General features: G+C 44.0%; 1 protein-coding gene across 1 annotated transcript in view; it reads right to left on the bottom strand.

Moving 5' to 3' along the window:
* The window catches only part of Chl1 (cell adhesion molecule L1 like), a 192,819-nt gene extending 177,098 nt beyond the window's left edge, over positions 1-15,721 (bottom strand). The window contains exon 1 of the mRNA XM_027931903.2: positions 15,640-15,721. The gene's annotated coding sequence lies outside the window, so the exon portion shown is untranslated. The remainder of the gene's footprint in view (positions 1-15,639) is intronic.
* Between the last annotated feature and the right edge of the window lie 757 nt (positions 15,722-16,478).

Here is a 16,478-nt window from a genome sequence, read left to right as displayed (position 1 = left end):
GGAGCCAACCTACATGCCCTTCAGTAGATGAATGAATAAAGAAATGTGGCATATATACACAATGGAATATTACTCAGCAATAAAAGAGAATAAAGTCATGGCATTTGCAGGTAAATGGATGGAGTTTGAGAAGATAATGCTAAGTGAAGTTAGCCAATCCCAAAAAACCAAATGCTGAATGTTTTCTCTGGTAAGGAGGATGATTCATAGTGGGATAGGAGTGGGAGCATGGGAGGAATAGACGAACTCTAGATGGGGCTGAGGGGTTGGAAGGGAAGGGAGGGGGCATGGGGTTATAAATGATGGTGGAATGTGATGATCATTATTATCCAAAGTACAGGTGTGAGGAAACGAATTGGTGTGAATATACTGTGTATACAACCAGAGATATGAAAAATTGTGCTCTATATGTGTAATAAGAATTGTAGTTAATTCTGCTGTCATATATAAATAAATAAATAAAAAGACAAAAATATAATAAAATTAAAAAACTCTGACCAAAAATATTTTTTTAAAAATCAGACAACCTGGGTTCCAGCTGTGCTCTTATACCTATGAGTTGTATTAGCGCCATGGAACCTCCTGTGCAGGACAGAGGCTACCTTGCTTAAATAGCTAGCTGTTCACAGATATCTCATTCAATGATGTTCACAGGTGGTCACTTTCATTCCAAAGCAATCGATAGAATTATTGACACAGAATTGAATTCACTGTCGCATGGCGTTTTGGGGTTACATATATTGCATTCGACTCTTGAAGTAGGGTTTTTAATATGGAAAAAATATCGCCATCTTCTGTAAGGGCTTCTGGCACCACTGCAGGGGGCCATCTACGTGTGTTCTTCGGGAGGTGGATAAAGTTTCAGAGACGTAGGAATGATAGCTTTCGTGGCTTATAAGCACTGTGGGAAAGAGGATGCCCTAGAAGAATGTGGTGGCAAGATTTGAGAAACAGAGAATCAGGGGCAATGGGAAGACACATCTCAGGAAGGTCAGCGGCTCATCTGTCATCCAAGAACACTTAGAGAGGAAGAGCCCAGGAAAGCTCCCTGCTCTGTACTCTGGACCGGCTTCTTTTCTACACTCTCCAACACAACAGGGAGATGGGAGGATAATGTGGCACTCACCACCCATTAGCCCCTCTCCACTACAGGATGCTTCGAGAGCTCAGGTGGAGGGCACTGCAGCTCAGGGTGACGTCCTCACCCAGGGCAAAAACTGCTTCCTTTTTCATTTGTGGTCATCATGGATGAAGAGCAGGGAATGCAGACACTGTGACCTCCCCTCCTCAAGCCTGCTTCCCCAAGCCATCTAAGCAGTTGGTCCCTTGGTCCCCACGTGTGGGCTTTAGCATGGGTGGCCCCTCTGACCCTGCAGAGGTCTTGCTAGGTCTCAGGAGCCCAAGCCCCTTCCAAGCTATGGATATACCCAAAGGGGTCAGAGCACATAGCACCAGACCTGCTCCTCCAACTAAGAACCATGCTCTAGAGCATTCCCAGCCACGGCGAGGTCTCTCTCCTCTCCCCTCACCTCCAGTATCTCTTTCTGGACAAAATCATGGGCACCTCATGGGGGCTGGTGGTGTAGCTCAGTGGTAAAGTGCATGCTTTCATGGGTTCAATTCTTAGCCCCCCCCCCACACACACACACCAAAAACTGAAAAATAAAATAAAATAAAAATAAAACAAGAGCATCTAAGGCTGCCCAATTCAAAGTTCACTCTCCTGTCACTCTTCCTTTTCAAGATCAAATAAGCATAAGATATTTAGAAAGTGGGGGATTAAAGGCAGCAAAAGAGGGCTTTTCTAGCAGTGTCTTTTTGTTTTCCTTTGTACTCAATCATTCAGTAAATAGTTGCTCACAGAGGGTGTATGAGTTAGCATTTTGTTGCTATAACAAAACACCTGAGATAATCAACTTATAAAAGATGAAGTTTATTTTGGCTCATAGCTTCAGTGGCTCCAGTCCATGACTCGCTCTGTCATGGCTTCAGGCCTCTTTGGAGGCAGCAAGTCATGGTAAAAGCATGAGGCAAAACTTCTCCTGGCCAGGAAGGAAAAAAAAAAAGAGAGAAAGAGGAGGGGCAGGGGTTCTAGTATCCTCCTTCAAAGGCACAATCTCAAAGACTTAATGTCCTCCCCCAAGGTCCCTCTTTCTAAGGCTCCTCTTTATACCTCCCAATGGTGCCACCCCCTGGACACACGGCCTCTGAGGGACACTTATTCAAACCATAGCAGGGAGTTGATACTTCTGTCCATTTACCCCTCTCTCTTTCCTTGTCTTTCTACCCCATCTACACGAGTCCTCCAGCAGGGTGACAGCTGAGTGCCCCCTTTGCAGGAGAACTTTCCCAGGACAAGCCTTTAAGACGACAAACTTCCAGGTTTGATTCTTGGGGTCAAGAGTCATCAAGCAAAGAGTTCAAGCAACCTCACCAGGAAGACCAGTGAGAACCTTAGGTTATGTGGAAAGAAGGGTCCCTCAGGGCTCTGCCTTTGGTCCCACAGTGCCAGAGGTGAAGCCAGCTTGGGGCCACCAGCCATCCTCTGATCAAACCCTAGGACTCTCACTCTTGTCAGGTTGGACAGAAGAAGTCACCCAGTTGAGCCCTGTGTGAAGTCCTGACCCACAGGACCATCAGATTCCACAAAGCAGTGTTGTTCGGAGCGACTGTTGAGCCCGTGGGTTAGTTTGTGATGTAGCCATAGATAAATGGAACCATATCCCTTTGCATTTTATATAAACTGTCACAAGGTCACATTTCAGAATCATTTCTTATCATTTCCCCTCTTAGCTACACATAAGATTTCAGGTGTTTTTCTTCGCAGTAACAAGAAGCTGGCTTAATTCCCTACGGATAACCCCAAGGATCACACATGCAAAATATGTATCTACTGGACCCATAAATGGTTTAAATAAAAGTCACCTGGTGAATTCCCCAAAGGAAATTCAATGAAACAAACGTTGAAGATGGTCTGTGAAGGAATCTGTAAAAGTCCTCTCCTCTGCTCTCACCTCCAGCTCTGTCTTCCACGAAAATAAAAGACAATTGTGTTTGTGAGCATGTTTCTAAGTGAAGATTAAGCAGGGACTGACCGAGCAAGATGTTTCCATAAATGAAATGTTTGCGCTTCAGTGAATTTGTGCAGAGATCCAGGTGGCAATGAGGCCTCTTTGCTTCGAATTCTAGATGCTGGCTGAGGATTTAACCTGGGGACCGGTCATTACTGTTGTCACTGATTTATCTCATCTTTTCTATATTTATTTGCTGCAGTAAAATAGCTTCCAAGGAACACGATCATTATTTTGGCAACATGTGTGAAATATTCACACGACCCTGTACCATCCTGTATTTGAGGGCGTCTACCTGGATCGAAATAAATTAACATCGAAGGGATTGACACTATATGTTAATTACTATAATTTGCTGATAACAAATCGGTCTATGTAATTCAAGTCTCCGATTTTAATTTCTTTAATATTTTGGTAGACTGGAGTTAGATATATATAATTATTTCAGTTTTCTACTCTGGTTTTATGAGTGAGTAGTGAACGGCGTACAACCATTCCTTACCCCAGAACAAATCCATATACAATCACCCAAATGAATCCATTTTATTCCTGCTGCCACCATCAAACAACCAAAAAGATAATGTGATGCCACCTTCAAAGATTATACACTATAATGAAACCTGGTTGAAGCTAGCAGACCATTCCATTCAGAAACCACAGAGTCGGAAGTACAGCCAAACTAGTCTCCCCTTGCAGATAGCACCTAGCTCCCTTCAGAGACAATCAAGAGACCCAGCTCACACTCTAAATGCACTTGGAAGGGATGCCACCCACCTTTCTGCCTGTCCCCACCAGCTCTGATTTTTGGAGGGACCACGGAAGTGAAGTGCATGCTTAATTGAGGCAGTAAATACTAGGCTGTAGCAGATTGTTTTACTGTTAAATACAGTAATGGGTTTTTAATGGCTGCTGTCCAAAATTACACCGGAGAAAAATGGTTTATTAGTAATAATAATAGCTGGCACCTTTATCTTCAGAGCACTTTACAAATATTAGCTCATTAATCCTGCCGCTGCCACCGGAAGGCCGTTACCACCAATGTTCCCATCCTCGGTTTACAGCCAGAGAAACAGGAAAATAGGGAGGTTTTTTTCAGAAGGTTTTGTGTGCAGGAGTCAATTTCCAATTTAAACAACTCATATCAATTTTGGTACAAAAATAAATGGGCACTCACTCTGATGAGAGCCAGCCCTCTTTTTGAGGGGACAGTGGTTAAGGTCAAACCCAATTTATTTGAATTTGTGCACCCAGAAGCACACACAAGTTACACCTAAAGTGCTCAGGGCTGGTCCCTTCATATCACTCCAAGCAAATCAATTGGGCTCAAAATCTATTCAGACCAAATCAATTACATGCAGAAACTGGTATGCATAGAAGAGACAAGACTGTGGAGACCCTCTGAAATCCAGCTCCCCTGAGAATTTCCAGGGGGGGGGGTGTCACAGAGTGAAATGGAATCAAGGTCAAATTTAAACACTTTTATTTGGGCTTTCTATTTTTATCCATTAGCTCAGATCTTTACTGAAAATAGTATATCTTTTATCAGTGAACAATAACAAATAACTCCAAATAGTCCATTATCCTTGCAGCTGCAGGCTGTACATGCTAAAATTATTATTTTCATTCATCTGTTTGACTATACTTGTGGTCAATGCTTCAGATTCATACCACTGGGCAATGCATTCAATATTCTTTACATCTTTTACATTTTTATCTAATGAATGAATTCTCTATTGTGTCCAGAACAAGTTTAGAAAGTCCTTCACAACACACACACAAAAATACATGTGCATTTGTGAAGTCAAGAGCCCTCTACTCCAGAAAAACAGATAGGTATCAAACAAAAGCCCTATCCCCAAACTCCCCCAAGTATAATCCAAAAAAATGGCATCTCCTATCTTGTCCAAGAAGGAAGCAAACATGTCGCTGTGTATGATACAAAAAAAGAGCCTTTTGGAGTCACTCAGAGGTTGGGAATGCTTTTTATTTAACAATACATTTATATTTGTTTCCAGACTAAAAAAATCAAAATCCACTCAAAACTCCCAAATACATTGACCATACCTGGAAAAGAATCGTACTTCCTCTTAAGCCTCATGATAAAGAAAGGGTCATCATCATGGTCCTGTCATTTTCAAGAATAGCAGCGTTGGGATATGGCATCTGCCATCGCCAACTATTTCTGTGTTCACCCAGAGTAGCAGATACTCCCTTTTTGTAGAAATGCCAACTGTGTAATTCAATTGGTTACATATAAATTGCAGATGTGAGGGGACTCTATGCATATTGATATTATAGAGCATCAGAAACATTTCTGCCAAGAAAAAACAGGAATGGTAATGATGTCAAGCAAAAAGCTCCGGGGAAGAAAAAGGTTGATTTTTACATATACTGGTGCCCAGGGCCTGGTATGAGAACATTCAGAGCAACAGATGCTCAGATGACAAGATTTCGGGGAGGACACAAATGTCCCCCTCTGCCAATGTGTCTCCCACATGAGAGTCACTTGCTATTAATCCATCGCTTTGAAGACATTAAAACCTCATTTCAAATGTCACAATTCCTAGGACAGAATTAAAGTATCATGCAATGCCTTCAAAGGACTCCCTGATATCTACTTTCCTCATATTTACCTAGGATAAGTGCACACAGACTACAGGCAAGTGTGCACGGACTACAGGCAAGAGAGCTAGCCCATGGAGAAGATGGTAGTTGGAACATTGATAGGCATTGCACATTTCAAAAATGAATGCCCAACAAAGGAACTAAACAGACACTTCACCGAAGAAGAAATATGATTGGTCAACAAATATATGAGGAAATGTTCAACATCTCTAGCAATTAGAGAAATGCAAATTAAAACTACCCTGATATTTCATCTCACTCCAGTCAGAATCACAATTATCAAGAATACAAGTAACAATAAATGTTGGTGAGGATGGGGGGTGGGGGTACACTCATATATTGCTGGTGGGACTGCAAATTGGTGCAAGCAGTCTGGAAAGCAGTATGGAGATTCCTCAGAAAACTTGGAATGGAACTACCCTTTGACCCAGTTATCCCACTCCTCTGTTTATACCCCAAAACTTAAAAAAACAACAACAACAACAAAAAAAAACAGCATACTACAGTGACATAGCCACATCAAAGTTTGTAGCAGCTCAATTCACAATAGCTAAACTGTGGTACCAGCCTATGTGGCCCTCGACAGATGAATGGATACAGAAAATGTGGTATATATACACAATGGCATAGAGAGAAAGAAATTAGGGCATTTGCTGGTAAATGGATGGAATTGCAGACTACCATGTTAAGTGAAATAAGCCAGTCCTAAAAAAGGCCAAATGTCCTCTCGAACAAGCAGAAGCTTACACACAATAAGGCAGAGGCAAGGCAGGGGGATAAGAATGGATGCTCATTGGATTAGACAAAGGGGAATGAAGGGAAGGAAGGGAGGAAGGGAACAGGAAAGAAAGTAGAATGGATCAGATATAACTTTCCTATGTGCATATATGAACACACAACCAGTGTAATTCCAGATCAAGAATGGGAAGTTATCCAGGCACTGTGGCGCATGCCCGGGATCCCAGTGGCTCCGGAGGCTGAGGCAGGAGGATCGTGAGTTCAAAGCCAGCTTCAGCAACTTAGCAAGGCACTAAACAACTCAGGGAGACCCTGTCTCTAAATACAAGACAGAATAGGGCTGGGGATGTGGCTCAGTGGTCGGGTGCCCCTGAGTTCAATCCCCGGTACCAAAAGAAAGACTGACAATGGGAAGCTACACTTCATGTATGCCTGATATGTCAAAATACATTCTACTGTCATGTATGATGAAAAAGAATAAAAAAATTAGAAAGAAATGAACACCCAAGAGAGAGGAGAAAGGATGTTGAAAGAGTATGACCAACTGGCTCAGAGAGGCAGTGACAGCCAAGGGCTGGGACTGGCCTGCTTCGGAGTCTGAACCCCGCCTCTGTCACTCACAGGCCATGCTGTGTAAGCCTGGACAAGGGCCCTTGCACGTTGGCACCTCCCAGCTTAAAACGGACATGATGATGAGGGTACCGTCTCCCAGTCACTGATATGGAGATTGCAAAGCAGCTGGTCACACTTGAAAAATGAGAAACGGTGGCTTTTGAAAACATCCACCTTCACAGTGTTCGTCCCATCACTAACCCAACATAGTTATTTAATGAAAACCTGAAGGACTGGTCCTTTTCAATGTCTCACAGAACCCATAGGCACCAAAACAAACAAACAAACAAATAAATAAAGAGTGTCATAGCAATAAAGATGCTTTGTTAAAAAGCAGAAAAATGACTGCTGACATTCTCAATATTCCCTAGACTCATTACAGCCCTTGGTTTGATACAGAGTAACTCTGGATTTTCTTTGAAAAACAGCAAAAAAAAAAAAAAAAAAAAAAGATTCACTGTCAGATACCTGAACAGTAATTCTGCTCCTCACTACTACGTGGCCAGGGGTCTGACCTTGGGCCAGTTTCTCCATCTATAAAATGGGCTAGCAAGCCTTTCGCTCACCACACTGCTGTAAAAGTCAATTGGGATGATGTGAGGCAGTTCTCTGGAAAGCATCAAGCGCTTGAATCATACTAAGTGATACTCTGGGTTTCATCAGAAATCTGGTGGAATGTGATGGACATCATTATCCAAAGTACATGTATGAAGACACGAACTGGTGTGAACATACTTTATATACAACCAGAGATATGAAAAATTGTGCTGCGTATGTGTAATAAGAATTGTAATGCATTCCGCTGTCATTTATGTTTTTTAATCAACTAAAAATAAAAGAAATCTCCATGGGTAATGGAAATGCAGTCTCCAGTGTTAGAGTCTTCAAAAATATTTATCTTCTCTCAAACCTTTTTTTTTCACAGGAAATGATTTATTTCTTTTGAATGCATCAATATGTAAGACATCCTACAATGAGATGATACCTTATCTCTTTACATTCTACAGCAAAGGTCTTCCACACAATGACAAACTGTATTCACAATCAACCCTAACAGCATCAGATCATCGGAAACTGCAATTCCCGTCCTATGATGTGGGGGAATATTCCCCCTTGCCTTTGGAAACACACATTCCTCACTTCAGTATTCTAAAAGGGCTTCCCTGACCTATTACCGCATCCTTTTCACTTGCACAAATATGTTAAAGAAGAGGAATCCCCACCCCCACCCCCGCCCAGAGATCCAAATACACAGGTTACTGTGAAGTTCAGCTGCCAGGCTGTCATCTGAGTGTTCCCTTCCCAGGCAAGACACCTGCAATCCCTTGCATGAGAATCACTGGCCCCTTACAGAGAAAGGTTTTTGTGAGGGAGGAATGTCTGCTCCAAATGCAAACCTGTTACCATAGAAGCTGCTGCCTTTTTGCAGGCTTCTCTGGTGAATTGCCTCTCATCTTGGAACGCAGAGCTACAGCAAAGGGATGGGCAATCTGCTTTGAAAATTGGGGGGGGGGGGGGCTATAGCTAAAACCCACCTCTGTTCATGAGCATACGCACTGGGGGGGGGGGGACAACCAAAGGGAAGAAAGGAAGGAAGGACAAAGGAAAGGGGGGTCAAGAAGCCCCTGAATGAAAACACAGTGACTCTCTCTTTTGCACGGTTTTGGGTAACTGGAGCTCTCCCCTTTCTTACTTCCATTCCATATTGGAAGCCTTTGTGGTGTGCAGGGTCTGCTTCCTGAAACTTCCAGATTCCACGCTGCTGGGCTCAGGGAGAACTGACCTTGCAGACCACTGAAGCCACATTCTCTCGCCCACTGACAGGCTGTCTAAGCCATCCTGAAGGAGAAGCAGCCGTCCTGGGGCAGGAAGGTGGCTTTGTCCGGTGATCAGGCGGGAGCACTGCTCCTCTTTCAAAAGCCACAGGACCTGCCTGGCAGCCCTTCCCCAGAGCAGCAGCTCTCACCTCCCCTTCCCACTGTCCCTTAGGATGAAGGGCAGGGAGGAGGCTCCAGGGCTGTCTTCGCAATCCATGTTGGTTTGCCTTGCTCAGAAAGAAGTGGCTCCCCTCTTAAAACTCCTTAAAATTAACCTGTTGGACGATGACCCATGCACCAGTAAGGATGAAAGAGAAGGCACCCGAAGGCAAGGTTTGACCCAGAGAGGATGCACATTGTGAGTTCTTCGAGGCCACCAAAGGGACATGCCACTCGCTTCCGACCAATGGCTCACTCCACCTGGACACTCTCAGGTGGAGCTGCAGACGTTTGGGGGCTCAGGTTAAAAAACTTTACGCATTTCTTAAAATGCGTAAAGCCAGAAATATGACTTATCAGGATCTCCTGTTTTTACACGTTGGCCAAAATTTTTTCTCAAACACTCTTTGCATCGACCAAGTATATAGTCAATTTGAGCTCAGTCCAAGGGACATTGGTTTGGATCATAGTTCCTCTCCTTCAGGAAAAAGAAAAAGAAAGAAAAAAAGGTGTTTCTCTACCCTACACCAATATAACAAAAACAAAGACATTGAAATTCTCACCTATGCACCTTTTGCTTACACAATGAAGTCCAAAACAACCCAACTCTCCCTCCCTTATTGGAAATCTCAGGGTAAAACAGAAACATTCACGAGTCCAACGTTATAGGAATGTGGGTAGCTGGGCCTGTTCTAATATGAATCTAGTGAAATTATTCAATTTCAACATGGCTTACACATTACACATCTGCAAAATCAGTTTAATGTCTTTTTTCCTACCATCTTCACAGAGATGTCTGGTTGGAAAAATGAAACTACACACAGGAAATGAAAGAACTTTTGAGATCATCAGAAAATAAAGTACTACTTAAGCCAAAAAAAAAAAGTTGAGAGCCTCAGAGGATTTCCTATAGTTTTCTTTTCCAGCCATATTCCAGGTAACCATGAGTTAATGCCTTAGGCCCACAGGATCTCATGGAAGAGACACCCAAATAGGAGGCAGGTCTTGTCCTTCTTGGCTGGATGGTAAAAATTGCAATAAAAGCTTTAAAAGTCCAGATGCCTCTAAATGAACTGGTCTGGGTTGCTAAAGCTCTCTAGGTGAAGTTTCAGACAAGCTCCAGAATTCCTGCTCACACAATCTTTTCTGGCATGAGAAACAATCAGTATCCATCTATGCACATTAGCAGGAATCAACAGTATTCCATTTGGTGGTAGGGTTGATCACAACTCATACTTATTTATGCACACAAAGTGATACACAAGCACACTTCATGCACTGGGAAGGTAGGAAAAGGTAATTGCTATTATAATAAAAATCCAGAATTTATTGAGCACTTAGTATGTGCTACTAAGCTGTCTGCACAGATTGCCCCATTCAATGCTCATGAGAACAACACATGAGCTAGGTATGGATGCTATTCCTGTTTCCATGAAAGAAATCAGTCTGAGGTCAACATGACAGTCATGGCCACATATCTACAAGTCCACAAACATGGGTACTGAGTCTTGGAAGCCTAACTATATGGCCAGTGCATTTAACCACCATACCAGTGGCTTCCCACTGTGCCAGACACTGTAAGGGTTTATGAGACCCATAAAATAGAACAATGTGTGCCCTCCGAGAGTTTATGATCTGAGAACAAAATTGTGTTGCACACTAAAATTCATAGACTGTACAGGAAAATGGTTTGACTGCTGTCCCTGGAGTTAAGGCAGAGCTCTGGGGAATGTCTACTTCTGCAACGACAGAGCAAATAACATGCACCCAAACATCACTAGGGATAATGTGGTAAGACCACCAGGAGAAGACACTCTGCTCAAAGCACAGAGCATACATGTATACATTTACCAAACTCAGTGTTTATTATTGCTGTGATTTTATCTGGCAACATCATTTGAACTGAATATTCACGTGCACCCCGAATTGACCAAAGTGTGGCAAACTATGAGTGTGAACCCATCTCCCCTCAGACTCTAGTTTTTATTCTTACTGAAATTATTTTTACAAACACAGGCAAACGCTCCTAATAGACTCTCAAAGAGATATCCAAGTTGTATTCTCGGGGGCAGGAATGGATTACATGAAAACAAAATTGACACTGTTTACAGAAAATTTTTCAAGATGAATACAGAATATGCCTCTTTGTATTTTTATTATCTAAACACAATGGGAAGGTAAGAAGGCTCATTTTTTAATCCACAATACATAAAATCTCAATTAGTTATGGTCTATTTGTGCACTGACTAAAAACATTCGTTAACAAAACAGAATTTTCTAGTTTACTGGATAAATACACCAGAAGAAATTGCAGAATAATGTTGGGTTGCCTGGCAACCGGCGCTCTACTCTCTTGCTTGTGATCAATCTCCCTCATTCACCAGGCTTCCCAAACCAGTGCTGGAGAATTCCAACCAAGTTGTTTCTTGGGAAAATTATAGTGACTTTCGGTAACACAATAACACTTTTATTCTCAGAAGATAAACTTAGATGTCCCTTGGATCAAAGGAATGTGTTAATTCATTATTCTCTACATGGTGCTAATGAGAAGGCTATAATTAACTAACTGCACTACTGCAACACACATAAAATAAACTGCAGTAATTAGTAATGTTTAAGGTGTTAACCATCCTCCAAAATTAGGAAATAACAGAATCCTTCCTCCAATAAAGACGTACAGAAAGGAGAAAGCACCATATCTAATTAAATTGAGAATTGTTTCCCATCCCTCCCAAAGGGGAGGGGAGAGAAACACGTGATCACCAAAATGTGAGAGATTTCACTTTAATAATAGAGAAAATGGCCCAATGCCAAACCTACTTGTAGGTAGATATAAAACGCTGCTGAATAATATAATCTTTTCTTTCAAAGAATGCTTAGCACAATATTTTTCCAGGAATGAATAGAAAGAATATCATGCTTTCACTCATTAGCTGTGTTAACTTAGCATATTGTATGTAAATCACCATAATAATTGCGTTCTGTTCAGAGTGAATTAGTTAGAATGAAGCTGTAATCAAAATGTTCATAATTGAAAATATAGTATTCTCAGACTTGCTCTGAAAAAAAGAAAACAATGAACACTGATTGAATCAGATAATACAGTTCATCACTGAGAACAACCTTGGTATAGAGAGAAGTTGATCCTCTTTATTATACCTCTGTATGCTAATTCGCTCCCCAAATTCACAGCTCAACACCTTCCTCTGGGTCCTGTTTGTCCGCTGCTGCCCTTTGTCTTTGGCCTCACTTAAGATTTCCAAGTGCACCACTGCTTGGGTTTTTTAAGAAAAATACAAAATGGTGAAAAGCTAAATTTTTGTTTCTAAAATATACTAGACTTTATTGCACTGTTGGCTGTCATAAATCAAAGGGCAAAATAATTTCCAATAAATGGAACATTTAATGCCAAAGCTCCTGGGAAGCAATATGTAAATGATCACATGAATCTCAGACAAGCTGTCACACTAATTCCTCAAGGTACCTTTTAAAGATGACAGATTCACTGTGAAGATGGGCGTGTAGCCGAAGTCTAACTTGAAGCAATCCTCTACTATCTGAATAGGAACTCACCATATCTCCTGACAATCATCCCTTCGAATCTGATGGCATTACTTTTCTTTATTACTTAATTCTCCTAGTTAAAAACTACTAGAATTGGCTGGGCGTGGTGGCACATGCCTGTAATACCCTCAGGAGGCTGAGGCAGAAGGATCGCAAGTTCTAGGTCAGCCTCAGCAACTTAGCAGAGCCCTAAGCAACTCAGTGAGACCCTGTCTCAATAAATAAATAAATATATTTTTTTTTTCTTTTAAAAAGGGCTGGGGATGTAGGTCATTGGTAAAGTGTCTCTGGGTTAAATCTCCAGAAACCTCCCCGCCCCTTCAAAAAACAAACAAACAAACAAACAAACAAAACACACACACACACACACACACACAAAAAAAAAAAAAAACCCTACTAGAATTGTACATCAGTCTTGAAAATTTCCCTTATTTAATTCTGCATAAAAGAGATCCAGGCTAAATTATTTCAACAAAGCAATTTTAGGTCAAATAATGTCCTATCTTCAAAGATTTCAGAAGTAACTGTAAAATTTTTTCTATCCAGTAAATATTTTTTCTAAGTGAGGTCTCTTTCACGGAGGTTACTTGGTGATGGTTAATTAACTATCTGGCTTAATGGCTTCATGTCTAACACCACCAGCCTATATTTTAGTAAGCAAATGTTCTCTTTTTTAAAATTCATTTAAAACCAGTTCATTTTTTTAAACTTAAATGTAATAAGTATATCATTTGTAGTATCAGTTCCCAGCAGATGTGCAAACAGTTTGTCACCAGGTAACATGGTACATCTCTGTGAGCATGAGGTAGCAATGAACATGGATGGCTTTTATTTAAAGGAAGGGTCCCTGCATCTAGATGCAACAGAGAGCAACCTGGGAAATACATATTAATCATCATGGTCCTGCGCTTCTGCACTGAAGTCCTTACAAACCTACCCTGAAAGAGACTTTAATGAACTGCCATAGTCAATATTCACACCTGCCTGGTAATAGCTATTTGTCTCCATTTATTCGATGACAATATTCAGGAGCCTGCACAGAATGGTCATCCTCCACACCCTGCCAATTACTGCAGGAATATCTACTAGAGCCCTTGAGGCCACAACATGGAAAGCCAGGATATATGCACTAGATTCTAGAACCCAGTTAAATTTATAAAAGCCACAGGGCAGTCCATCACCAAGAGACTGAAATTAACACAAATCCAACCACAACATCAGCAGGTCCAAGAGGAAACACAGAATCTTACACACACACACACACACACACACACACACACACCCAAAAACATGCAGAATAAATTCATTTTCTTGTCACCAAAAGTTTCCTCAAATGGCTTTCTGATTTCTGTCAAATCAATAAACTGAAAAACCAAACCAAAGGGTTTGTAAGAGTTAGGATGGCCTGTAAATATTAATATCAACTGAGATTATTTCTGAAAACCAGAAAACACAGCGTTTTGCCTACAAGGAAGGTGCAGAGAAATGAGAATATACCAGCCATGTGTAATTAACTTGATGGGTATCACCAGTAAATGTTCAGAACCACAACTAACTTTTGAGTGTCTGTGATATGCATCACAATTGGGTTTGCGCTGTCCTCTGGGGTGATCTCTTACCCAGTCTTGGAACAGCCCAATGTGGAACGTACAATGCCATCCCTATTGTTCAGAAGGGGAAACTGAGGTACAGGAGAGTTAAACAGCTCTTCCCAGACGCGCGGAGTGAGATGGATGAGAACCCACGTGGTCCGCCTGGGGGACTGGACCTTAGGCGAGTCCAGGTGCTTTACAGGTTGCCCAGCCCTGCACGCACGCGCAACCCCCGCCCCGCGGCGTTCCGCTGGGAGCGCGCCACCGCGCACGCGCCTGTTCGAGCTGCTACCTGCGGGTTCTGGGGGCTGTGGATCCCTCCCGCCCGCACAGCTGAATCCCCAGCGCCCTTCTCCAGGGGCTGAGCCAGCGGCTGGCTCCCCGCGGAGGCGCCCAGCGGCGCAGCACGCACCTGCCGCTGCACACCTGCCCGCCTCCTCCGCCCACAGCCAGACCACCCATCCTGCGCACAGGGGATTTGGGTACCTGCCGCCGCTTCTCTGCCCCCGGGTTTTTGCAGGAATTCCTCAGCCCTGCTCCTGGCTGGGCAAGTGCAGATCACTGAGAGCCAGAGTGGGAATGGAGAGGCCGGCGTTTCCTGCCTCTAGGCTCCAATCCCTGCTCTCCAAATTAATCACTTTCTGCCTGCTCCCTCCCCACGCACACTCAGAGAGAAAGAGGGAGAGGGAGAGCGAGGCACAAAGAGGAAAAAGGGACCATCCGTGACTGGCATCTCTAGCTCCCCAGGCTCGGCTACCAGGGAGCCATGGCAACCAGACCCCCTGGCCTGCCCTCTCGCCCCCACATTGGTCTGGGGAGGTGTAGCGCCTGCGCCTCCCGGTTTTCTCAACCCACCCTCCTAACCCAGATCCCTAGATCCCCATTCCAGGCTGCGGGCATTTACGGAACCCCACACGTATCTAGAATCCTCTCCTGAGAATAGGAGCACGAGAAGGAGTGGGGGGCAGGTGGAGATCTGAGCGTCAAGGCCGAGAGATGGCCAGGGGGACAGAGGCCAAGACTGATCCCCCTCCTAGAGAGGGCGGAATCTACGGGAGGGTATGGAATCCTCTCCAGAGGGTGTGATGGACACTGGGGGTGGAGGGAGACTGAGTGTCAACCTATCCGTGACCAGAGGGAGTAAGGGGGAGCTGGGGGATTCCAGGAATCTGGCTTCCTGCATCCCAGTGACTCCGAGCAGTCCAAATCCAGCCTCAGCCACCTCCGGGGCTGAGAGAGGAGGTGTCTCCACCCAGGTTAGGGCAGAGGGACCTGCGATCGCTTCTGTTTGGGGCAAGGACGCAACCCTCTATGGCTCACCATTTCTTTTCCATAAAGGGTTGACCCTCTCCGCCCAGGCGCCAACCCTTACTTAACCCTCCCTCCATCTCGCCCCAGAGTAGGCTCCTGAGGAGTGGGAGAGCCCCCCAGGGCTAGCAAGAGCCATGCAAAAGGACACACCTGAGTCTCCTCGGACACCCGATCGGTCCGGTACCTTCCCTCCAGGAAACTTCTCCCCGAGCTGCCCAGGAGTGGGGAGAGGGAGGAGCAGAGTCCGGCGTCTCGGGGCGATCCAGGGGAGTTTCTAGCCGGCCGCCCTCCGCGGATCCACACCGGTGTCTGCACGCCGCCGAGATCCCGCCTCTTCCCTCCAGCTGTCAGCGCTGGTTTCGAGAAGACTGGACCTGTTCGGGCTTGCACCGGGGTCCACGCCCTCCTGCCAGAGACTGGCTCACGCCTCTCCCTCCTCTTTTCCTCGGTTCTGCTCTGCCACCCCTCACCCACGCCGCTGATTTTTCCCTGCCTTCGCACACTCCCTTGGGACAGGGAGAGTTGCAAGCTTAAGACTTTTTATCTATCACGCCAAGCAAAGAGCCTAAGCCAAAACTTGTCATTTGCAACCTCTCTTGGTCAGAGGAGGTAGGATCGCTGCTCCCCTTTGATCTGCAAGAGAGAAATTTAAAAGAAACCCCTCCCCTCTCTCCTTCCCGAGGGTTTCCCTCAGTTCATATTCCGCACACGGGTTGCCAGTCTGGTTTTCAATGCTGCTTGTTGGAGGGGTGTGGTGCCATGTGTCTATTTAAAAATCCCCTTTTGGCTTTCCTTCGCCTTTAGAGGCGTGGCGGGGCTACTGAATTTACAGAGGAAGGCACTACCATGGGCGATCAGATCAGTACATACAGAAATTCAGAGACCTTTACTTCAATTCTATGTTCACCATGTTGTTCTATAAGATTTTTTTCTGCATGCTGTCTGTTATTCACGTTTATAGAAGAAAGCCCTGAGTGCTCATTCTCAAA

Source organism: Marmota flaviventris, chromosome 20 (assembly GCF_047511675.1).
Source record: "Marmota flaviventris isolate mMarFla1 chromosome 20, mMarFla1.hap1, whole genome shotgun sequence".
Classification (NCBI taxonomy): domain Eukaryota; kingdom Metazoa; phylum Chordata; class Mammalia; order Rodentia; family Sciuridae; genus Marmota; species Marmota flaviventris.
This window is presented reverse-complemented; position numbering and strand designations above follow the sequence as displayed.